Genomic DNA, 27,474 nt, shown 5'->3' on the forward strand with positions numbered 1-27,474 from the left:
ACGATGATTCCTGCAGCTCTCATGTTTTAACAGTTAGAGGAAATGATCGCCGTGGAAGAGACTCTAAGAAATCTTGTTCTCTATCACATGGACAGTCTTGCTTTAAGTCCCATGGCCATCAGTCCTCATTGATTTCTCATTATTGTGGAAAACTAGGACATATTTGACTAGAGTACCATTAAATGCACGAGGACAAGTGCAAGGAAAAGGGCAAGGGTAAAGTATAGGACAAAAATGATGATTGCAACATTGTCCCTAGCAAGTCCAAAATTAGATTGAAGAGATTAATGTCATGTAGACTGATTCTGATGATGATTTCATACTTGCAACTTCTTCTCTTGATACTTCACAACTAACTGTTGCTTTGTTTGGAGATACTTAGTGTTGGGGCTGATAAATTCAGGGTGTGGGAGCTCTTTGCTTGATTGCTAAGATCCACAGACCACTTATCGTTTCAAGCATTTCAAGCCAAGTGCAATGGCTACCTCTTACATCATAGCTATGTGCACTCTCATACCTATGTGTGTAGTGAGCTTACCTTCATGCTCAATCGAGTTGCCTCCTTCCACAAGCTCTTCAATAGCTCCACTATCAAAGGTGCAAGCTCAAGCAAGCTTGATCCTCAAGCTCTAAGCTCCAAGCTCCATTGCGTGCGGCACGAGACAAGGAAAGAGAAGAGAAGAGAAGAAAAAGAGAGGAGAAGATGGAGAGCTTCTCCACCACGGTCCCTCACCCTCACACACTCACTCCCTCACACACACTCTCTTAAGCACAAGCACAATCAAGAACAACAAGAAGAAGAGAGCTAGTTTTGGCCACACACAAGAATGAGCTTCTTCATTCACTTTTTTCCTTTTTATACAAGCCTTCTCCTCTTTGGGTGCCCATCCCTTTTTACATGATCGGCCATTTTAGCCTAGGTCCTCTTTCCTTATTCCTTCCTATTTGCATAGTTCCTTCACCCATGCTTGTCTACGTTTACAAATTACAAAGTAGGCAGCCTAGCGCTCTTTTACAAAATGAATTACAATGCGCCTAGTACTTTCCTTGCTAGAATATTCGATGCACTTATTATTATGTGCTTCCTTTTACATTTAAGGCTTTTCTTGCATTTTTTTGAGCTTGTTGTTCTCTTCCATATTTCTCACCTTGGGCTATCTTCCATTTCTGACTTTGTGGGGCTTTTTCGTCTTGGACTTTCAAAGGTGTAACACGCAGGAGCTTCCTTTCATGTGACCTCTCATAGAGAGTGGTTTACTCCTATCATAGTATGATTGGATCTATCAGTTTGGGTAATGACCTGACATTACAGATCATTGGCATTGGTGATGTCCAGCTATAATTTGGTACTTGTGAGAGGGCCATGTAGTCAAAGTATGACTCACTATAGAAAAATCATACGTGGAATTTGGTTCCTTTGCCTAGTGAAAAGCATGATTTGCCATGCAAGTGGGTGTACAGATTGAAAAGTACCCTCAGATACCCTAAGCTAACATACAAGGATAGATTGGTTGCTAAGTAAGCAGGAGCATGGTGTGGACTTTGATAAAGTATTTTCTCTTGTTGTGAAGATGACTACCCTATGCTTGGTACTGGCTTTGGTTGCTCAACTTAACTTGGATCTTTATCAGATGGATATCAAGATGGCTTTTCTTCATGGGGACTTGCATGATGAGATTTACATGGAGCAGCCAAAGGGCTTTGCAGCAGGGACCACCTAGTGTCCACATTGAGAAAGAGCCTTTATGGCCTTAAGCATGCACCTGGGGAATGGTACCACAAGTTTGATGCTTTTATGCATTCACAATGATATTCCCATAGTGATATGGATTCATGTTTATACACAAAGAAGGCTCATGATGACAACCTTATGATTTTGATACTTTATGTGGATGATATATTAATTGCTAGGAGAGCTCATCATGAGCTTGATACCTTGAATGGTCAGCTCAAGAAGAGCTTGGAGATTAAGGACATGGGAGATGCCTCACATATTCTTGGGATGCACATTACACACGATCACTCTAAGGGCTCCTTTACTTTTCATAGGAGTACATCTAGAAAGTTCTTGAGCAATTTCATCTACAGGTGGTTAAGCCTATTGGCTATCCTTTACCTTCTCATGTGAAGGTCAGCCAGACTGATTGTCCACAATCTAATGAGCAGAAGGCCAAGATAGCCAAGATCCCTTGTGCATCTGTAGTAGGTAGTTTGATATATGCCATTATACCCACTCGCCCCGACATAACATTTGCAGTGGAAGTTATGGTACACTATATGGCTACACCTGGCAGACGACATTGGAATGCCATCAACAGGTTACATGAGGTACTTGAAGGGTATAGTAGCTCTGTGCATCTATTATAGTGGCAAGGATACAGGAGTCGTGGTGGACATGCAAGCAATAGGAAGTCCACCTCTAGCTATGTCTTCACCTTTGCTAGAGATGTTGTTTCTTGGATGTCTAGGGTGCAAAAATGCACGACCCTATCTACTACAGAGGCAATGCATGTTGCAACCATTGAGGTGTGTTTGTTATTGATGTTGTTTGAATTTAAGACAATAGTTGCTAGTGATTAATGATATTTACATTAATAAAAGGTAAGATATGAGACATGGTGTCAAGAATGATTGTCAATATGCATGACCAAGATAGTGAATAAAAACATCAAACATACAATCAAATTGCTTGATGTTAACGTATTAAAGTTTTTCATTATCATTTTCTTACTAGGTTGGTAATAGATAATTGAATGCCAAGCGGTAAGGGGAAATCTCTAGTACCAACCAATTATGTATGGTGGAATGGAAATTGGGCAAAACATGGATCTACAATGATCAATGTACCCAATCCCCACAGTATAGACACTTAATGAAGAAATTTGAAGTATGGATTGATTCTATCCTTAATATTCTACTATAATACATCGATAGTATAAAGTAAGACTTTGGTAATTTTTCATAAATCAAATAAATATCTAACTCAATTAGAAACAGAAATTAGCTGGTAACTAATGAGGATCTTGCTAAATCCCCAAATACATTGAAAGAAGACATGCTTCAAATTCCCTCTATCATACCCCCCTTCTGTCATGATTTGGTATTATGTGAAAATATATTTTGAAGGAGTCAACAACAGTTGATTGGATTCATTGGTATAAAAAATAGTGATACTTAGTTAATTTTAAATTACGTATGCATTTGTAATATGATAAGATTTTCTAGAGAAAATCAATCAAAAAACACTTCACAATGTTATATGGAGTTATCTCGAAAGTTGGTAACAATCTTAGTGCAAATGCAAGAAATATATATCAAAGAACTTTTCACTAAGGTTTCAACTTGATCAAATAAAACCTTTCAAATGGTTTTGAATAGAATCATCAAGTTCTCATTCTTTGAAAGTTTTATCTCAAAGATAGCCATGAAACTCTATACATTCCAATTGATTTTGATCCCTTTTATTTTTTCCAACCACTATCTTCTGTTGTTTATCTTTTCTAGAGTGTCTCCTACATCATTTTTATTCAAGGGAAAATAAATTTGTTGTGGAGGTTCCAATTATCCACAAAAGTGTATTTTCTCCTACATGGTTAATATTTATTCACAAACTACAATTATGTGAAATCCTACATGGAAAGACCAAGGCCAAATGTCCAGCACTATACTTATCAAAGAAGGGCCAAAAGGCTAAGTGGAAGGATGGAAAACCTATTGAAACTTATATGAAGTCTGAAACCACAAAATGATAAGTTTAGAATTTCTATGTGCTATCATATGGAGCTCATTTCTCTATCTTCTTCTCTCTTCTTTATCTTCTATAGCTTGAGCTTGAGTAACACTAAGGTCATATGCTTGTGTGAAAGCCTCCTTGAGCTTGAGAGTGTGAGGGAAGTCCCTTATGGCTTTTGTAAGTATTATCTCTTCTCTTGCTTACCTATCAACTTTTACTCGTTTGTGGACATGAGGCCACACCATTGCATGAAATGTTGTAAATTGGAAGTCTTCATGTGGTCATGATGTGCTATGATCATCAAACTTTGTCATTTTGCTAAGATGCTCAAAGGTTACTAGCCAGTAAGAGCCTTCTCCAAGGTATATCCAATACTACCTACCTCTAGATAATTAAGTAATTATTATAAAAAACTTGATGTCTTTAGGTATATTTTTCTCCACTTGAAATTATGGTTTTTTCTTAGACCAAAGAAGTTTCTTTTTAAGTACCACCTCAAAAGAAAAAACATTCATGAGGTAAGAATACAAGGAGAAAGTAAGATGTGTATAAGATTCACGATGCATTTAAAAATGTAGCCTAATACAAGGGCTAAGCAAGGTAGCTTGTGAACTAAAGCACATCCTTTCTGTCTTTAACTTGTGACCATATTGACAATCCACTTTCCACTTGAGGGTTCAAGAATGTGAGTAGGGTAGCTTGTGAACTAAGAACTAAGAGCATACCCCTTTATCTAAAGTTTTATATTTTCATTTTATATTCTTGACTTGATTGAGATGTTACTCATATATTCTCATGTTTGCATATCTATGCATACAAAATTCGCACTCACATACACGTACATGCATGCATGCGCGTAGACATTTATACATATGTTGTGCATGTGTGTTTTGAGTTCTCTACATGTGTTCAATATTTCTTGTTAGCATATTATATTTAGATTGTTAACATTCATCATCATTATCTTTATTTACTTCTACATTCAAAGTAATTCTCTCATATTGTAATGTCAACTACGATATGAGCTTATCATGCTTAAATGTTCATGTGCTCTAGATATTATATATAATTATATGAATATAGGTTTTTAAGAGTCTAATTTGTTGATACATTTCTGCCAACCACCCATAAATACTGAGGGCACCACCCAATTTAGCTCCGGGCCAACTTGTGGCCACTTAGACAACCCTTGCTCACCTTGGTTGCGCATAGCACACTCCATGTCCTCACATACGACCATGTCATCGTGCTAGTCCGTGGCCATTTTAGGCCTTGCCCACAATCTAAGGTGAGTAGCCATCATGTTCCAACGGTAGCTCCGGACACATTCTACAGAGGCCCATAATCGATGTCTCTTCACAAGCTCTGTCTCGGATGGTGCTCCTGTGATCTCAACAACCTAGATGATATCATTACCATCACACTCCATGTCACTCACTGTAGTGCAAGTGTCCAGGGCAAGTATCATTAACATAGGCCATTATTATTATCATCACAGCAGCCCACTACCATTAGCTTGGGCTTGTGATATATTGGATTCCTATAGGTTGTCTGCACGTAGGCGAAAGAAAGTTTGGGGCCCATAGGGGCATGTTGTTGCATGTGCGGCTCCTATTGGTGTTGGGCTGCAATCATTCAAACATTTCCAATAGAGCAACAACAAATTTGAGCACTTTCCCACAATAGAGATCAAAGATTTCTCTCTTTAGGTTTCTCTCATCTATAGTCATTCCTTTAGCCTTTCTCAAAGCAGATTTCAAACATAGAGGGTGGATAGCAAAGCTTTTGCTGCTCTAAACCCTTGTTTATAGCAAGCATTAGAGTTTAGCAACCACCTTGGGTCCTGTGCTAGGAAATTGAAGGCTTAGGACTTGAAATTAGCAGTTGGAATTTGAAGAATTGCCTAATATTTCAAGAAGTCAACCATCTCAATCGGCTATGGGACTAGATTTGACCAGTAAAGGGTCAATTGAAGGTCAATCCCCTTTTAGATCGGAGGGGAACCTGAAAAGAAGGCTTGGCGACAACAAGAGACATTGGATAGTGGAGGAGGTTGGAGCCAAATCTTAGTGTACTTCATCCAATATTAATAGAAGCTAAAGAAATACCACAAGGGGTGCCAATTGTTGGGGCCAACTGGCTGTCCAATGTCCGCATTTAACTGGTAATATTTGCATTTCAGTTTATGTGAATTTTGTGCTTGTTGTGATTAGTCCTTAATCAGGTTATTACTCACCTCATACTCTTCCCCATGAGGTGAGTGCTAGAATCTTCAAGGATAACTCAAGGGGAAGAGTACAAGTGAGTGATAAAAGTAGACTCCTTGAAGATTGAGGTGGATGAAGATGAGTGCTTGAGGGTATGAGTCCAAATTCTAGAAAAGCCTTTCTTATAAAGAAGGTCGAGTTAGAAAGAGATGTCAAGTTTCAACACATGTAGGTCAGTCACACTAAACTGAATTGAGCAATTAGGATAGACATCACCATGATAGATATTGAGAAGACATGGTTCTCACTAGCACCACTTGGCACAAAGATTGCATTTTGCCAGGACCATCTTCTCAATCTCTCTGAGGACAGCTTCATTACAAGATCATAGTACATGGACATCCATATATAATTGGTTGGGATGAGATGTGCCATTTTGCCAAATGGATACCTCTCGCACTAGCTCTGTGTTGAGACAAGGACAGATTCTAGAGAAGCATAGCAAGACAAGATAAGTTAGAGGTGCTAAATGTAGGAGGTGGACATGAGAAGTAGTACATATGCAAATTCCCTACTTGCTACTTGATACAAGGCTACTATTACTGATATTCAAAGATGTTCAGTATCATGTGTCAAAAATAATGGCAGACTCCACATTTTGGAGACTTATAGATACGGAGACACACTAATGCAACCTTGAGAAGGGGGCAGCCATGGGATTGGGTGTGCAAGACATGAGACAAATAGACACTCATAGACATCTCAGGGTCATAAAACCAATATCAAAGGTCCGACCAATACAAGATTGGCTCCACCCAAAAGAGGATTATTTGAGAAAATCTAGAAAAGTATCTACATAAACCTTTACATAAAAAAGGGATCTTTGAGTCCAAGCATCCAACAACATGATCTTCCACTAGCATGTACAATGTTTCAGCTTCCAAATTTTATTTGCTTTCTCAATAGCAATTCTCTCTTTCTCTCTGAACATATAGGACTAGACATGGGATGCATTTGACTGGAATGGGCTAAATACCTCCAAAAGTGCTTTCAAAATCCACAATATGCCCAGTATAACAACCCCATCAATAGCAATAGTCACCTACATGACAAAGATAAGCAAATATTAGAGGGCTACATCTTTCAATCATCCATGTAGCATATAATTTTAGCAAACCATTTGATAGAACACTCATATTCATATGGCTAAGATGAAAAACTAATTAGAAAAAAGGAAAATCGTTCCTCAATTCCTCTTAAGTCCAACACTCTAGAGACTTATAGACAAATGAAAGTGTTGCAAAGCCTTGAAAAGAATGACATATGTTGAGCAACGTAACCACAAATCCCTAGAGTGTGAAAATATTTCCAAAGTTTTGGTCATATTCCCCTTATTGAAATAGCTTTCCTCCTACCTTTTTATTCTCCTTTTCATGGGTGATGGCATAGATACAAGAAGTTTCTTAGAAGTTGCACTGTCAACACATTATCAAATGTATCATTGATGGGAACACATGTAAAGAAGAGTTAGACAATGCATGTTAACAAAGGTGCATCACATGACACTTGTGTGAAACATATATAAACCATAACTCACTGATAACAAATGCAAATGTATAGTCTTAGTGAATGGTAAAAATCGTAACCATCTGCATACCAATTATATTGACTAATACATTGAATAGTTACCTCATGGCAAAAATACTAGCAGCAAACAATACCTCAAAAAGTGGAAGTGCAACCTCTCCCTTGAGTAATAGGCAGTACTTTGGACCTCTTGCTTTACTGAACCTAAAGGATCTCGCCGATCTAAAATGGGCTCGAGCTAAAATGCATTGACGTAAAACTACGACTAATGATGATCTGTTTGAGTCATCCTTTTCCATCTGTTTTGCATCAATTGGTGAGTAATTCTAAAACTTCACCAAGGAACACCAAGAAAATTTAACTCTTACTTCATGTATGTGCCAAGATAAATCTCATCAACCTCCTCAACATCTGGCTGAATTCTAGGAAAACATATCCTCTAGCGCATGCCCATGAAAAGGCCGCATTAAGCTAAATGAAAGCCATTGTGTAGCTTCCAATGTGGAGGCAATTTCAATCTATACACCACATCACATATCTTTTCAAAGACCTAGAAGGGTCCATAATAATACCTTAGGATACAAATACTCTTTGCCTTTCATCTTTTTCAATCTTGCCTTTTAAAAACGCAGCAATACTTAGTTGCCCTTTGCAAACTCTAGTGCATGTCTATGGTGATCAACGACCATCGTTTGCTTCTCTTGTGACCTTTGAAGTGCTTGCTTGACCTTATGATACATTACATCCATGATTTCAAAATACTTATAAACCTAAAGAATCTTATCATTTCTATTGCAAAATAGATGAAGCTTTCTTTAACACCCTCCACAATCTCAAAAGAAGCTTTTCTAGTGGAATTATACACCATAATATTGTATGCAAACTCCGTTGAGAAACCGTTCACTAACTGCATTTCTTTTCATTAATTCATTCTAATTTCACATTTACAGCCCCAAAAGGGGCTAGGCGCCTGCATTCAAGGGTGCCACCTAAGACTATTTGTCCCTATAAATAGAAAACTGACTCCCTTCATTACACACACTACCATTCATTCACTCATTCTCTTTCTATCAGGTCACTCCATTCTGTCTGCTGCCCCAGTATGCTGTGTTTTGCTGCTTGGAGGCTCTCTACTGCCACAATTCAGCAAGAGGCAGGCCGCCTTGCTGTGCTACTATCTCCAGAGTGCTGTGGTTGTTGGTGATCTTCTCTCTCCTCTCCAATCGCATCCAATCACTATGTCCCACTCCCTCTATAGATGTCCTTCAGCATTCACTATTTACCTTCAATACCCTACTACCCGAAGGACTGCATTTTGCTCCCTTCATTGTGCAAATTCACTATAGATATTGCCACCTAATTAGCCAAGATAGTGTAGCCACCTTCGAGGTTTTACTACATTGTATTAACTTAATATATTCAGCATGATCCAATATTCATCATCGTTCTTCTTCTTCTTTTTCTAGGTTTTAGAGTTTTATTTTCTTAGTGTTTGCCATACCCTTACAAACATATTGTCTCTCTAATATGGTATGAGTGCATACCATCTCGTCACTTTTCTTGACATGGTATCAGAGCAGAGGTGCTCAAGGAGTTAAACATCCTCTTCATCGAAGAAGGCAAACAAAGGTTACAGGTTTAGCATCACCTTTAGATTTCCCATATTTCTATTGTATCATCGAGAGATACCCTTATCCTTTTCTCCCTCCCACCCTCCCTCTAAAGGGTTGCTACCCTAGTGCTACATACGGTCTTGTCACTTGGAGGCTTGAAGACACCACATGAGGCAATAAGCCCTTCTAGACACCGCTGCAACCTACTATGGAGGTTATGCCCACCCATTTTCAAGGCAAATGGCTTTCACGGTCCGCAATTCTACAATCCACTCCATGGAGAGATAGTGAATGTTGGGTACCATTTGCTCATCAATCTAATCCTTTGAGAGATTGTAGCTGTTTGACAACTTCAGCTCCGCAGTCCACACCACTAAGAGGCTGAGGTTGTTGCCCACCTGCGGCCCTAGAAGAGCTACATGTTTCCCCTCCTCCCTTTTATGGCTTCACGGACACCGACTCCAATGCGGATGTCAGCAATCCAGTCAACTCATGTGAGTTTGGGCATGTGTAGAGGTGGGGCCACTAATTTAATGATATTTAAGTATTTTTTTGTTATTATGGTGATCATTTGAGCATTTATTGCTAGCCAAACTGATCACTTTATTGGCATTATTTTTTCCTCTATATTCAAGCTTCTCCTCCATGGTTCATTCATTCACCACTTGCAAATTCCAATGTGGGGTTCTGTAGGAGAGAGGGAGCCGGTGCTAGTGCCCATGCAGCCAGTGAAACCAACCTTTCTTCCATGGATGGGTGGTAAATCCCTTATTACAACTTAATTACAGTAGCAAACAATAAATGCACATCTCAAAATACAAATTTACATACTGATCTTGGACAATGCACACCTGATTGGCCCCAAAATTAGCGTCCCTTCTGGTATTTCTTTAACTTTATTGAAGAAGAAGTTGATTTACAATGGGATTCTCCCAATCCCATTCGCAATCCAAACTTCCCATTGTTGTCCAAAGTGACCAGCAAGTCTTCAATCTATTTTTCCCCTTGATTTGGGCACTTAATTGGCCTTCACCCACTTCATAGACAGTGGAAATATCCCAAATTCAATGGTTGGTTAGGCCTCCACCTAAATTTAGCTGAAAGTCACCTTCAACCCTAAAAAATGTATTGGAGCTCTCAATTTCTGGAATGCTTCCTGAGGCTACTGTTAAACCCTAATTTCTGCTGTAAATTAGGGTTATAGCAGAGAAATTTGCAATTTCTCAGCCTCCAAGGGTTCAAATGCTAAGATATTCGGAGCAAGGCAGTGAAATGGCTAGGAGATGAGAGAAAAAACTATAGAGAGAGAAAATTCAGAGTTTTGTCGCAAATAATGACTAAAAATCAATCAAATGCAGCTGGTGCCTTGCCTCAGACATCCAAATCGGCTGTTATCTTGTATTTGGATTAATCGCCTAGCTATGGAGGGTCCGAATCTGCAATCATCTCCTCAAAACTCACTCATGGCTAGCTGCAATGGCTAAACATAGGCTGGCCATGGTTGCTTACAGCTCTCCACCTTTGCTCCTCCAAGAATCCTTTCATTTTTCCTCTTCTTTAGACTTTTACCAGCCTATATGGGCAAGTTTGCCAAATGGCAACCTTCCCAAATGGTTTTCTCAACATTGTCCATCATTAAATATTATTTTTTAGTCTTTAATTACTGAAAATGAATGTAATAATTATGACACTTACGGCCAATTGAATGACCTAGGCCAACAATTGATACCATATAACTTATAACAAACTTTGCCTTTAACATCCCGTGATTTTCTCGGGTCCCAGGCTCATGAATTTACTCTAACCCCAGTTGCATCTCTCATGTGCAACATTTACTTAATCATGTGATTGAAAATTAATCCACATGTTAAGTGAGGTTTCAAAAATACATGGCCTCATGATAGCCAGTGACTCACAATTGTACACAATTGTCTCGTGTTTGGTTTATGGATTCCATTTCCCAAGCACATCTTTGAGTTCTCCTATGCAATGTTCTTGTGTTTTCTCTTTTCTCTCTCTTCTATCTTGTGTTCAACAATTTATTTCAACATTCTTCTATGCTTCCATTGCTACATCCACTTCTAACATGGTATCACGTTTCAAGATCTGTGCTCTCATTGCCATTTTTTTGCTGATTACTAATCATATTTGTCAGTTGTAGCTGGGTGACCAATTTTTGGGACTTTTCAACCATCAGATATTTGTATTTTGCTGCTTTGATTCTCCTCTAGGCTTTGTTGACTGCATTTAATACTGTTGTTGTCTCTGCGTTTACTGCTTTTTGCATCATTTTTATGCTAGCAACAGCATTTAATGCTTCTTTGATCGCATGTACTCCCTAGAGCTGTAAAGGTCGGGCAATATGGTTTTCACCCTCTATCCATCTTATCTTGACTGATTCTTTCCGTTTTTTGCGGATTTTGTGATCCGTTCCCCTTCATACTATGCATGAACTCCATTTAATACAGTTTGTATTGTGCTTTGGCTATACTCTCTCGCTCCTTCTCTTTTGCCCTTTATTTTTTCTTCCTTTGCTCTCTAGATGGCTCCCCCCTACTTTTCTACTGATGACAAACTTCACAGTCCTAGTTATCATGAAAGCATGGTTTGTATAGAAGCGTTATTGTATGTTGTTTCTGGAGCTATTGGGCATCCTCAACGCCCTATCCCTCTTTTTCCTGATGAATTCGTTGAGGATAACCACGAAGAAGTTGTGCTCACATGGGATTCTGATGATGCCCATGCATATTCTACTCTTCTTCGCTATATCTCTAAAGAAATTCTTCTAGCACTCACCTCCTACAGCATGGCTTCAGCAATATGTGCAAACTTCAGATATTGTACAAGGATCCCTCGACCATGCATGCAGTTACCCTTTATGGACAACACTAGAAAATGAACTTTGTGCTGAAGGATACTATCCAATCATTCTTGCTTTGTGTTACACAAGTACATGATCAACGTCATCACATGCAGTCTGCCCCTCCAAAGGCTCATCTTGCAGGGACTATGCTCTACAAGCTCCCTCCAAAGTTTAATGCAATAGCCAATGCTTTGCAAGCCCAAACATCATCAATACCAGTGAGCTTTTCACATATATCCTCGATGTTGCTTGAGCATGAGGTGTATTTATAGTTACAAGGAAGGATTCCATCCCAATATAGTGGCTCCAATGAGGCATTTGCAAAAGTCCAAGGCCTAGTGCTATCATTGTGGTAAGAAGGGACATTTGTGTAAGGATTGCAAAGAGTTAGTAGCTTCAAGGAAGGAGGAGGAGGAGAAGCAAGATTCAGACTCCTTCATTGAGTCATCCTCCTCACTTCAACTCGGATCCTCTAGCCAAGTCCAAGGCCAAGGTGTATAAGGGGTCATCTTCTTCAAATCGCGGGAAGGGCTTGGCAGCCCCTCTTTTTGCTACTTTCTAATATAGGTGATGTGGTCATCCCTCGTGACTCTCCCATTCTATAGAAGGAGCATAGTTGTCAGGTATGAAAGGTATGATACCGTATGGTACGATAATATATGGTACTAAATGGTACCTTAAGATTTTATAAGGTACGGTACGGTATTAGTACGGAAAAAAAATCATATTGGGTATTTTGGACTAAAGATGATAGAACAAGTATGTAAAGTCTCAAAAGCAATACTATTAGAGTACACAAGATGATCACTTGAGGGTAACATGCCAAAACCTCTATGGTATATGTCTCATGCACAATATGTGCTACAACATATGAGTTACCAGTACATAGATGGGATTGGAATCTAAATACATCATAAATAAACAATCATACAAATAAGAGAAGTGTAGGCTTGGGAGAGAGAAAGAGGGAAGTGAGAAGCTTGATCATGAGAGAGAGAGAGGCTACTTTTGTGTGGGAGAGAGAGAGAGGAGGGGTGTGTGTGTGTGTGTGTGTGTGTAATGCTTGAAAAAAGGAGGTTGGGGGAGTGTGGCCAAAAGTACCCTATTTTTTCATATGTAATCATACTAATACGTACCGTATTGTACAGATCATACCATACTACGTACAGAGACAACTATGAGAGGAGTGTGGGTGGATGGCAAGGTGGGGAAAATGAGCCTCATCTATACAAGTATATAGGTGCACATGTTCCACTAAGGGACTTCCTTGATGCATCGATCAAAGTCTAGCAGGTTTTGAAATCCTGGAGCTAGGATTGACTTTCAAGTTCATTGAATGTTGACCAACCTAATCACTTTATTGGAATTATTTTTTCCCCCATTCCTTCCACTTGTGATCCTATTGGCAAGATAGTTTCAGATCTCCCTTCTATGTCCTAGCTCTCCCTTCTATGTCCTGTTGATGTAGATCTTGGCCATGTGCTCAAGCTTGGCCGCATGGGTAATATAGTTTCCTCTCTCTCTCTCTCTCTCTCTCTCTCTCTCTCTCTCTCTCTCTCTCTCTCTCTCTCTCTCTCTCTCTCTCTCTCTCTCTCTCTCTCTTTGTCTCTCTCTCTCTCTTTGAGATGTCCTTGAGACAAAGCTTGGCCATGTGCTTAAGCTCAACCTTCAACTCTCTATTTGAGATCTTCTTGAGGTTGAGATTAGAAGCGTGGCCCTAACCGCAAGATAATTTCCCCCCTCTCTTCAAGATGTCTTTGAGACAGAGCTTGGATATGTGAAGGCTTAGATCAAATCCATCTCTACAAGCTCTGTCTCAAAACTTGAGCACATTTCTTTTTTGTTGAAGATGTCTTTGAGATAGAGCTTGACTATGCGCTCAAGCTATCCCTTCAAGGTCCCATTGACATAAATCAATATAGTTTCTCCTCTCTCTTTGAGATGTCTCTAAGACAAGGCTTGACCATGTGCTCAAGCTTATATCAACTCCATCTCTCTAAGCTCTATCTCAAAGATTGAGCACATGGCCAATCTCTCTATCAAATACATCTTGAAGAGGAAGGGGAAATTATATTACCCATGGGGCCAAAAGCACATGGCCTGAGCACATGGCCGAGCTCTACCTCTCAAAGATCTTGAAGAGAGAGTTAAAGGTTGACCTTGATCACATGGCCAAGCTTTGTCTCACAGATGAGAGCTACCATAGAAATCTTGTAAATTTTGACATGGAAGTTTAGAGAAGGGCTCATAAATCTTGTAAGTTTAGAGGAGCTTGTCCCTATGGGTAATATTAGAGCCATTGCAATTCAAGAGACTCAACTTCAACTACTGTGTCTCCTCTAGAAGTTGATCTAGCTAACAATGCAAGTTAGATGGGACATCCTTAATAAGAAATGTACTATATTCCTCTAAATTTGATCTTGACATTGTGATACCATGTCAAAATGAGGGTTGGATCAAGATAAGAAATGATATTGTCAACCATAATGAATCATTGAAAAACAGTATAGAATGTACATAACTTGAATTATACCCAAAGTGATGCATCATAGGAAGAAGTAGATGAATTGTGAGAGCTTGATAACCACTTGATTTGAGAAGTTTAGGGCACATGAGAGAATAGAATGGAAAAGAGACCAACCCAGTGAGCTAGGAGGCCTTACATGAATTTGTGTAATATGAGAGTGAGGCATAGAGAGAACCTTGAGAGGTTAACCTATATTGGGTCACCCCCATGAAACCAAAAACCATGAAAAAAGGGAAAAAAATAAGAGATATGTTGATGCAAAGGTCAATCAATGGAATCCAAGAGCCACCACCCTCCCATGTGGGAAAAAATGGGTCATGGGCTCATAAGTTTCCCATAAGGCCTCCACATTGCTCCCCTAGCCCTAGGGCATGCTTGGGAGCTATAGAATACATATCCTATATGATGCACCAAATTTCAAGACAAATGAAAATACACTGGATATTTATAGAAATATGATCATTGGAGAGATGTTAGACCTAATAAGAGAGGCAAAAAATTAGAGAACACAAACAATAAATCATCATCTTGACAAAAACAACACTAATAGGGACAACAAGAGAAGATAAAGGAAAAGAATCAGAGTCAAGCATATTGAGAGATGTGATAGAGCTAAGAAAGAAGCTCACGAAAATAACCAAGAGCCTCAAGATGAGGCCCAATAGAAGAAACATTTGTTACATCCACTGTGGCAAAAATCGTTTACCATCAAAATGCTCTAAGTAAAGAACTAGTGCTTGCTCTAATTGCGGGAGATATGGCCATGTGCAATTGTGTGCCATGCTCCCGCTAGAGGAGCACCATTAGCTATACCTGCTGCTGCAAATGAGGAAAAACCTACCATGCCTTAGGGATAAATAAATCAAACAAGATCAAACAAGGATTTCTAGACCACCATGCCCAATAATTACATCCACCTAGTGACATTTTTGCATGTCTAGACTCATGTAAGAGACAAAAAGGGGTGGTAAGTGTGAGATGCTTGAGTTAGCACGTGAGACACTTGAGGAAGATCAATGGTCATCGGTCCTATGGCAAAGAAAACCTAGAAGAATTGACTTAAGTAGCCACAAACTATCAACTACTTGCTAAATGGAACGTTTGCAAGTTGTCAATTTGATTTGGTGCTCTATGCACCATTAAAACTAACCATTGATAATAACTAAAATGATTGGAAAAGTTTGCCATTGTCGAGTTCATGAGGGTCCCCACTCAAAGAAGTAGTGAATCATGCTTGTCTATTTTATGTGTTCTAGAGTTTTCACATCATTTGCTTTTCTCATGGTCTCGTTTTTTTGAGTTCAAACTCTAAGATTTGGAAACTCAAATGATTGAATAAAGATCTCATCAATATCTATTGGCTTAGGCTATGTTTTGTGCCAGAAGGTATGTTGGCATTATCATGTGAATATATTTATATGCATGTGTGTGTGTGTGTGTGTGTGTGTGTGTGTGTGTGTGTGAGTGTGTGTGATATGTGCATGGATGCTAAGACTTATTGCACAGTGCACACCACGTGTGTGAATGTGAAAGAAGAGGAGATCGTGTTGGATTTCGAAAATTTTTAACAGGAAAAAGCAATGAAAAGAAAGTCATTGTTGATAGCAGAGAAAAGTAAAATTTTAACTAAACACAAAAAGCTTGCAAAAAAGTCAACAATGCGCGGCTATTTCAAGAATTCCTTACCTTGGTGGGAACCTGTACAAGAGGGAAAACCAAAAAATTTGGTCTTAGAAAAAAAAGAAAAGGTTCAAATAGAGTTATATCTCAATCTTAGGAGGGAAATTTAAATTTCAAATTTTTTGGGCATTCAAAAATATAAGCAAAATAATTTAAATTATATGAAGTTCAATTGCAATGAGTTCAAATTTTCAATCTAGGAAATTTAAATTCTAAAATGCTTACACATTGAGTAAACACATATAGCCCAACTTGATCCCAAGATTCCTTTCACGTTGAGCTTGACCATGTGGTCAAGCCCAAATATGATGATAAAATGGTGAAAAGATAACGAAAACTTTGAATTAGACCTTTGTTCTCCTAGGATTCAGGTTTAGGGTTGCGTGAACTCTATCCATGGGAGGTTTAGTCGGCTACATTAGTGTGGGAAAATCCATGCTTGGATCTTTTGGATCTCTCTTAGGTAGAGCTTTGCCATGTGTCTCACTGCTAGGCATGAGTGCAAGGCCAAGCTCTGCCCCAAACGGATCTCCGAACAAGGGTGAAACTATATTTCCCTTAAGTGTCAGGAGATAAAATTATCTAGATGAGAGAACAACAATGTTGGTATTCTGTAAAAACTCTCACCCTTAGTGCAATGCTTGAGCACAAGGCCAAGCTCTACTCCCAAAGAGAGCTCCAAGACAAAGTAGGAACTATCTTGCCCTTAAGTTGATGAGGGAGTACAACTATGCTGGTATTCTATAAACTATTTTTGCCTCACTACCAGGCTTGAGCTCTATTCCCAAAGAGAGCCCCAAGACAGCGTGGAAACTATGTTTGCCCTCAATGCCAAGCTTGAGCACACGGACAAGCTCTGGACCCAAACAAAGCCCCAAGATAGAGTGGAAGTTATGTTGCCCTCAATGCCAGGTGTGAGCATAGGGCCAAGCTTGCCCTTGAGGCCTTGATGAGAGAGTACAAATATATTGGTACTCTTTAAACTATCTATATATTTGGAGCATGGTACTGAATCTAGAGCACATTGAACTAGAAAGTGTGTAGTAAGGGGTCCACCTCAAGCAGATCTTGATGAGAGTCTAGAACTATGTTCATATTCTGTGAATTAAGAGGGCTTCCAATAGGAACTATCTTTCGCTCCATGCCTCGATGATAAAGTAGAACTATATTTGTATTCTTAGTGCCAAGCACCCTCAGGGCCCTAATGAGAGAGTAGAACTATATTGGTGTTCTCTAAACTATATTGCCCTATGTACTACGCTTGAGTGCGGGTCCAAGTTGTGGACCCAAGGAGGCCTCTTAGAGTGGGAACTCTTGCACTTCCATTTCAAGATTAAGCAAGGTTGGCTCAAGGCTCTACTTCCAAAAATTTAACTTGAAATGATAAGCTTGAGATGAATGTATACTAAAAATCCAAAAGAAGCTAAATAAACAATGTGAGCCAAACAATAGAGACTAGGAGGAAGAGGAACTAAAATCTACCACTAATTTTGAAGAGCTAAACTCACTTTGCAAGGATTTGAGAAACATATAGCCTCAAAAGACGAAACTCTACAAGAAGGAACCAAAATGAAAAGTTGATTCCAAAAATATTAATCTCAAGCACCATGACTATTGAGTACTCTTTGTGGATCATGTACTCTAGATGATAACCAATGACTCCCATCTCTAAGCTATCTTGACCTTGGTGCTAGGCTTGAGTGTAGGGTCAAGATATACTCCCAAGGAGATATCCAACACAAAGTAGCTTTAGAGTACATTGAACTCACATCTCCTAAATTTATATCCTCATACTAAAGACCAAAAATCAAGAGTAATAAGAGATGCAACTCAAGAAAATCATGATAGACTGGAACTATATCCAAGATACAATAGAAACTATCTTGACTTCAAGGCCTTGATGACGGGCTTGAACATAGGGCCAAGCTTTATTCCAAAGAGAGCTCCAAGCTAGAGGAGGAGCTATGTTTCCCTCTATGTAAGGCTTGAGTGCAGAGGCAAGCTCTACTTCTAAAGAGAGCTTCAAGATAAAGTGGCAACTATCTTGCCGTCACTACTAGACTTGAGCATAGGGCCAAGCTCTAGACCCAAAAGAGGTAGATAGAGTAAGAACCATTTTTGGCCTTTGTAACAAAGTAGAACTATACGGGCAAGATATAGTAGGAACTATCTTACCCTAAGAAACTTGATGCCATAATTGACTTCTATATATTTAGAGAAAATTAAGCTAGAAAGTGTGAGCTCTTAAAAAGAGCTCTCATCTCTTGAATTTGTATAATTTATACTAAATATCATAAATCAATAGTTGTAATATCTTCACCTCAAGGAAATCTTGATGAGGGAGTAGAACTATGTTCATATTTTGTGAACTAAACTAGCTTCCAAATATAGATGCAAGATAGATTGGGAATTATATTGCCTCAATGCCAAGCTTGAGCACAAGGCCAAGCTCTACACCCAATGAGGCCTCCAAGATAGTATGCTCTTCTTTCAAAAAGAGTTGCAAGATAGAGTGGAAACTGTCTTGCCCTCACTGTGAGGCTTGAGCATAGCGCGAAACTTTGCTTCCAAGTATTTAACTTGAATTGATAAGTTTGAGATGAATGTATACTAAGAACCCAAAAGAAGCTATAAAAATAATGTGAATCAAATGATAGAGACTAAGAGGAAGGGGAACAAAAATCTACCACTGCTTTTAAAGACCTAAACTCACTTTGCAAGGATTTGAGAAACATAGAGCCTTAAAAGACTAAACCCTGCAAGAAGGAACGAAAATTAAAACTTGATTCTGAAAATATTACTTAATCTCAAGCAACATGCCTATTGAGTACTGTTTATGGATCATGCACTGTAGAGGATGAACAAGGAGTCCCATCTCTAAGCTATCTTGACCTTGGTGCAAGGCTTGAGTACAAGGCCAAGCACTACTCCCAAGGATATATCCAACATAGCATAGCTTTAGAGTACATTGAACTCATATCTCCTAAATTTATATCCTCATACTAAAGACCACAAATCAAGAGTAGTAAGACATACAGTTCTAGCAGATGATGAAAAAGTGAAACTATATCAAATATATAGTAGGAACTATCTTGCCTTCAAGGCCTTGATTCCTGATGGAGTGTAGGGCCAAGCTCTACTCTAAAGAGAGCTCCAAGATAGAGGAGGAACTGTGTTGCCCTATATGCGAGGCTTGAGCGTAGGGCCAAGCTGAGCTTCTAAAGAGAGTTCCAAGATAGAGTAGGAACTATCTTACCCTAACTGCCAGCCTTGAGTGTAGGGCAAAACTATGGACCTAAAATAGGTCTCCAAGATAGAGTAAGAACTATCTCGCACTTAGGGCCTTTGTGATAAACTAAAACTAAACGGACAAGATATAGTGGGAACTATCTTGGCCTTAGGGCCTTGATGCCATATTTGATTTATATATATTGAGAGAAAATTAAACTAAAAAGTGTGAGTTCTTGAAAACAACTCTCATCTCATGAATTTGCATCATTTATACTAAAGATCATAGATCAATAATAGTAAGAGCTTCACCCTAACAGGATCTTGATGAGAGAGTAGAACTATGTTCATATTCTATGAGCTAGACTAGCTTCCAAATAGATCTCTGAGATAGAGTGGGAACTACCTTGTCCTCAATGCTAGGCTTGAGCATAGGGTCAAGATCTACACCTGAAAAGGCCTCCAAGATAGTGTGCTCTGCTTCTAAAGAGTGCTACAAGATAGAGTGGAAACTATCTTGCCCTCAATGTGATACTTGAGCACGTAGGGTCAAGCTCTGCTTCCAAATATTTAAGTCGAATTGATGACAACCCTTTGAAAAGTGGGGGATAGATTTTGTTGATCATAAGTATTGTAGCTCAATATTCACAGGCTAAATATATTATTGTTGCAACTAATTACCTAACCAAGTGGGATGAGGCCATAGGCATGCAAAAAAATTATGCATGGATAACAAGAAAAGTCTTGTGGGAGCATGTGATCTCTTGATTTGGTTGCCCATCAAGATTGTGAGAGAGTAAGGCATGCATTTCATTGATGGTGGGGTGATTTTACACTTGCTATCCACATTCATGATTATTCATTGAAAATCTTCCCCCTACTACCTGTAAGAAAATACATAGCTAAATGGAAGCTACCAACAAAACCCTAATCAACATGCTAACCAAAATAGTCTCAACTTTGTTAAAAAGTTCCACTCCTAGAGGAGATATCCAACACAAAGTAGCTTTAGAGTACATTGAACTCACATATTTTGAATTTATAGCCTCATACTAAAGACCACAAATCAAAAGTAGTAAGAGATACACCTCAAGAAAATCATGATAGAGTGGAACTATATCCAAGATACATAAGGAACTATCTTGCCTTGAAGGTCTTGATGTTGAGCTTGAGCGTAGGGCGAAGCTTTGCTCTAAAGAGAGATCCAAGATAGAGGAGAAACTATGTTGCCTGCTATGAGAGGCTTGAGTGCAAGGCCAAGCTTTGCTTCCAAAGAGAGCTTCAAGATAGAGGCTAAACTACCTTGCCCTCACTACCAAGCTCGAGTGTAGGGCCAAGCTATGGACCCAAAAGAGGTCTCCAAGATAGAGTAAGAATTATCTTACCCCCTTGGGCCTTTGTGACAAAGTAGAACTATGCGGACAAGATATAGTAGGAACTATATTTCTCAAGGCCTTGATGTTGTAAATATTGACTTCTATATATTTAGAGCAAATTAAACTAGAAAGTATTAGTTCTTGAAAAGAACTCTCACCTGAATTTATATAATTTATACTAAAGATCATAAATCAATAGTAGTAAGAGCACCACCCTTATGGGATCCTGATGAGAGAGTAGAACTATGTTCATATTCTATGAATTGTATCACCTTCCAAATAGAGCTCCAAGATAGATGGGAACTATCTTGCCCTCAATTCCAAGCTTAAGTGGAGGGACAAGATTCTACACCTAGAAAGGCCTCCACAATAGTGTGATGTACTTTGAAAGAGAGCTACAAGATAGAGTGGAAGCTATATTGCCCTCTATGTGAAGTTGAGTGCAAGGCCAAGCTCTACTTTCAAAAATTTAACTAGATCTAATAAGCTTGAGATGAATGTACACTAAAAACCCAAAAGAAGCTAAACAAACAATGTGAACCAAATGATTGAAGATAGGAGGAAAGAGAATTATAATCTACCACTACTTTTGAAGAGCTACATTCACTTTGCAAGGATTTGAGAAACATAGAACCTTAAAAGACTAAATACTGCAAGAAGGAACCAAAATGAAAACCCATGGAGGCCTCCAAGATAGTGTGCTTTTCTTCCAAAGAGAGCTTCAAGCTAGAGTGGAAGCTATCCTGCCCTTAGTGTGAGGCTTGAGCACAGGGCCAAGCTCTTCTTCCAAAGATTTAACTTGAATTTATAAGCTTGAGATGAATGTACAATAACAACCTAGAAGAAGCTAAACAAACAATGCGAACCAAATAATAGAGACTTGGAGGAAAAGGAACTAAAATCTACCACTACTTTTGAAGATCTAAACTAAGTTTGCGAGGATCGTACAAACATACAACCTCAAAAGACGAAACTGTACAAGAAGGAACCAAAATGAAAATTTGATTCCAAAAATATTACTTAATCTCAAGCACCATGACTATTGAGTACTCTTTGTGGATCATGAACTGTAGATGATAACCAAGGACTCCCATGTCTAAGCTATCTTGACCTTGGTGCTAGGCTTGAGTGCAAGGTCAAGATATATTCCCAAGGAGATATCCAACACAAAGTAGATTTAGAGTACACTGAGCTCACATCTCTTGAATTTATATCCTTATACTAAAGACCACAAATCAAGAGTGGTAAGAGATACACCTCAAGCAAATGATGGCAAAGTGAAACTATATCTAAGATACACTAGGAATTATCTTGCCTTCAAGGCCTTGATACTATGCTTGAGCAGAGAGCTGAGCTTTTCTCCAAAGAGAGCTCCAAGCTAGAGGAGGAATTGTGTTTCCCTCTTTCAGAGGATTGAGTGCAAAGCCAAGCTCTACTTCCAAAGTGTTAACCTCAGTTCAAGATGGCAGAAAAATGAAGCAAAAAGTGGAAAAAGAACAAAAAAAAGAGCAAAGGTGCAAAGATGGCCCCTAAGTTGAGGCAAAAGTGCAATTTTAAATAGAAGGTCAAAGTCTTCTGCCATCACTGCTTACGAGTGTTAACAAGTATCCTTGTTGAGTTTAATGAAGAAGGTGGGATGGAGCCGTCAGTTCATCCTCTAAACATGTTAAATTTTGACTATCATAATTAAGAATAGAGAAGTTCGTGATGGCAGGCTGTGTAAACCCATTGTGGATGTATACATTATATTTTGATGGAGCATCCAGGGGCCCTAATAAAAAAGGGAGTGTTGGAGTAGTAATCCGAGATCCTCGATGTAGAGTTACGATGAAGTTAGCTGCTTATCTCAGGGTAGGATTCACTAACAATATGGCGGAGTATAAAGCCTTGATTATGGGATTGCATATTGCCAAACAAGGTGGTATTCGGCGGTTGTTAGTAAAAGGGGATTCCCAATTGATCCTGAATCAGCTAGATGGGACATACACAGTGTGGAATCCCTTCCTTTGTATGTATCATCGAACTACCATGACCCTACTTGAGGAGCTTGAGAGAGTGTCTCTTTAGTTGATTCCATGTTATTGGAATCAGTTTGCGGATTCACTGGAAAATCTTGCTTATGAAGAAGACATTTTCTTCAACTATGGTCCTAGTTTGGATATTGCTATCAATAAGGAGACAGGACCCGGTCGCTTGTGGGGAATGTTATCAGAGCATGCAATATATGGCAGGTGATGGTTGATATGGGTGATGCAAAGAGTAGCTGAGAACCATCTACTGTTGTTATCTTGGACCCATATGCTGATTAGACATGTTAGACGTACACCTCTTGCTATATATGCAGGAGGGATGGGTCATAATCTTATGCATTTAGCTTAGGGCTGCGAGTCCTATTTTTCCTCCTTGAAAAGGAGCATATTATTGTATATCTGTACTATTTCGGGGAGGGATGTGTAGGTGCTATTCTGTTTGATCTCGTTAGGCCAAGAGGGCCAGTTTTGCGAGGTTTTAAATGTTTTATTTCATTAGGCCAAGAGGGCCAGTTGTCTATTTAGTACAGGTGTGGTTAATGGTTTCTTGTTTTAGTCCTATGCTAGACAGGTTCAAAGAATAGCTTGGAAGGAGCCTATGTCGCGCAGAGACTTCTCGTGGCCCTATCCAAGTGATATCTCTCCTTTACGAGTACTGTGTTTTTATGCTATATGTGTCTGTGTACTTGTAGGGGATTTTCTTTTCTTGTTGGGGAGGGGCGTCCAAGGCATGAAATCCCAGGTTTAGGTTAGGTATGTCTGAGGGAGGTCTAAGTAGTCGTTGCCTCCTGTAAAGACATTTCCAGGCATCAAAAGACCTGTTTTAGAAAGTCGTTCTAGTGACCCTGTTCTGCTAACCTGCAAGGCAGCCGTTTCTAGGAGTTCTTGTTAGTTGTGAGGCAGTTAGAGAAGCATGCCAGAGAAAAATGATGATGATAGAGAGGAATAAACCCTGAATATCTCAAGGAAAATAAAAATATACAAATGTTGTAAAAAGGGGTTCTGACCCCTATAAAAATAGAAAAGAAAAGAAAGGAAAATTTATAAGCAGTTGATCATCGCCTTGCGAAGGCCTGGTAGGTTCCTGGGGACGAGTCAAACCCGGGGCCGATGCCTTGTCTTCCTAGGGGTGGCGTCTGGCTGGAAAAGAAGGAAGTAAGGACGGTTGGAGCGAAAATAAAAGTGAGCGTCAGAAAAGGATTAAGTGTCGCCTCGCGAGGGCTTGGTAGGTTCTTGGGTACCGAGACAGGACCTGAGGCCGATGCCCTGTTCTCCTTGGGTCACTATGCTCAGCTCCCTCCTTTTTACATGCCCAAGTATGGAAGAATAAAAACCTAAAAGAAGAAATGTGCTAAAAGAAAATACTTCTTGATCAGGCTATAGGAGTCCTGGCCTAGTAGGAGCTCTTGGTTGTGTTGTCCTTAGTTAGGTAGGTAGTTCAGACCACCAGTTAGGGCGACCTCTTTGATAGTTCTTTTTAGTTTGGCCGTGTTGAAGCAGTCGGTTAGTGACTAGCTTCGGACCTTCTATCAGATTATGCTAGGCCTACTTCTTGTGTATTTCATGCCTTGGTTTTGTCAAGGGGTAGGGTGAGCATTCTGCTGTGTTTTAGTATGTATCTATTTTATCAGCTTGATGCTTTCTTTGGTTGTTTTGTGCAGATGTGTTGTGGAATTCGACGGGCTGAGTTGCCCTATCCCATGGTCGCCAATGAGAGCAGAGTTTTGAGCCCGGAATGTGCCTAAAATTTGCAAAAAAATCCGAAATTTAGGGGAAAAATATTTAACATCGAAGGCGGCGGTTACAGCTAGAACGATTTTAAGCACCAAGTGAAAAACGGCTTTTAAAAGGCGTCTGAGCGACACTTGTGGATTTTTGATCATTTTTCCAACTGCCATGCAGGATGTCAAGAGCTTCCAGTTAGTGCGGGATGCCAAGCCGAATGCACAGGATTTTTTAGAGCTCGAAACGGAGTCCGGACGAGGAAGTGGCCACAAATTGGGCAAGATATGAAAGGGTTGACAAAACTTGGACCAAAGGGAGGGTGCCCTTTGGAGATTTTAACCCCCCCCAAATTTCATGCAACAAAACGTGGAGAGAGAGAACGTGAGCATGGCGTGATCAGGATGCTGGTGCGCAGATCGGTCGCAGATAGCTCACGTAGTGAATCCCTGAAGGTCCCCAAGAACAATGAACTCTACCTTTTTGCACAAAAAACAATGTTAAAGCATGCACGACAAGAGGCAAGAGACAAATTGGGTTCAATCTCCCCCATGCCTTGTGTGAGCGCTTCACAAAGCATGTATTTTATGTATATTTCAATCTTCATGCTCAATAATAGCCCAATTACAAAAATATGACAAGCTTTTAGCTTTTGAGTTTGCTTTCTACAAAAATAGGAAAATAAAGCTAATGGACGGTGCCCATAGAGTCTGGCATGCCCAATCTCAATGTCCAAATAGAAATAACATATCCGGGCACATAAGCGCATACAAAATAATAATCAATAATCAATGTCTCTATAGACATAACAAAATATAGGCGTGGCGCCTATCAAAATATAGTCCAAATGTCGAATACCCGCTAGACTCCAATGCTTTCCTCCGCCACTGCTGCTATCTCTACACATCAACTGAAGCATTCACAATCGTTAGTAAAATAATACAATTAAATCGACAAAAGTGAATACCTAGCAGTCTTCAGCTACATAAATAAATCAACTGGTTAGAAATAAATCCTAACCTTAATTTATTACGAGTGCGCACTCTAAACTCATAAACGTTTATTAATTTAATATGCATTTTGCGGAATCACCCGCTATGGAATCACCCATGTACACACTAAATTAATGAAACGCCCGAAAAGGACAGGCGTCCCCATCAACTTCTCGCACAAAGAATCCTCTTTGTGTATGAGCCCCGGTCATCTAAGTTTACGGAATCCACCGTAAAACCTCACGGAATCCACCGTGGCACGGAATCCCACCCCGGGGGTATGATGCCAGGAGGCATATTCCACGGTGGATTCCGTGAGGTTTTACGGTGGATTCCGTAAACTTAGATGACCGGGGCTCATACACAAAGAGGATTCTTTGTGCGAGAAGTTGATGGGGACGCCTGTCCTTTTCGGGCGTTTCATTAATTTAGTGTGTACATGGGTGATTCCATAGCGGGTGATTCTGCAAAATGCATATTAAATTAATAAACGTTTATGAGTTTAGAGTGCGCACTCGTAATAAATTAAGGTTAGGATTTATTTCTAACCAGTTGATTTATTTATGACTGAAGACGACCTACCTGAGCCTACCATGGAACAAAAGCTGGATCTAATCATGCTGCAATTGGAAGAAGAGCGAAGGGCTAGGCAAGCATTGCAAGCGCAATTGACAAAACTTCAAAGAGCGTCCACCGATAAAGAAGAACCTCAAGCTGAAGATTTGATTCGACGTACCATCGACGCCACTCTTGAAGCACAAACCATTCGCAAGGAATCCAAGATAAGTAAACGAAGTTTCAAGTTTCGCACTTTCAATGGTATACGAGAAGGAAAGACTGTTTTATCATTCATTAGCCAGTTTGATGACTATTTCCATGAGGAAACTTATCCCGAAAAAGATAAAATCAAGTGTGTTACTAATCATCTGATAGATAGAGCATCACTTTGGTGGACTATAGTCCGCAAGAGCATAGAATGTCCTGCTACTTGGGAAGATTTCAAGAAGAAGTTCATGCAGAATTTCCTTCCACCGCAATTTCATGAGAAGGCTATCAAGCAATGGGATTTACTTCAACAGCGAGATCGTGAGCCTATTCCACAGTATACAGAGCGTTTTTGGAATGCACTCCTACAGCTACGCATGCTTGAAGACGTACCAGAGACGACGCATAAGCGGAAGTATATGTCTGGACTTCTTGGACATTACTACGGTGAAGTGAACATGTTCAAGCCTGCTACCCTTGAAGACGCCATCTCCTTAGCTCACGACACTGAAGATAAGTTATGCGGAAGAGACAGACGACCACAGCAATTCCAAGCCAATGGTAATTATGGATCTAAACAATTCAATTCCAATTTTAGACGGTTTAATCCAGGTCGATTCTCATCACCATCTTTCCGCAAGAATTGACCTAAACCACCTGCATTACCATCCACTGTCAATCCAAATCCTAAGCCTATTCCACAAGCAAATCCAAATGTACCCAGACTTCCAGCCATTGCAAATAATGTAACCAAAGCCAAGCCAATAGTATGCTACAAGTGTCACCAGCCAGGGCATCTCGCAGCAAATTGTCATTCAAAGAAGCCACCAGCACATATCAACTACCTTGGAGCCATGGACGAAGACGAGCATGAGGATATGCCAGATTTTACTGAAGAAGAGGATGATCCTACTACTACTTCCGACACTCTACCAGGTATGCCTACTCCACATTCATTATTAACTATGAAATGTATGGTGCATGGAAAAGAAAGAACTATATTGCATGATGATGGTAGTACCCATGACTTTATTTCAGCAAAATTGGTAAAGGAATTGAAATTACATACAGTACCTACGCATTATCGCATAAAAGCTGCATTTTTAGGCACTAGGTACAATGGCACACAAGAAGTTCAAGATTTAGAAATT

The sequence above is a fragment of the Lygodium microphyllum genome, chromosome 16 (assembly GCF_053477565.2).
Source record: "Lygodium microphyllum isolate KBCC chromosome 16, Lygodium_microphyllum_v1.1.10, whole genome shotgun sequence".
Classification (NCBI taxonomy): domain Eukaryota; kingdom Viridiplantae; phylum Streptophyta; class Polypodiopsida; order Schizaeales; family Lygodiaceae; genus Lygodium; species Lygodium microphyllum.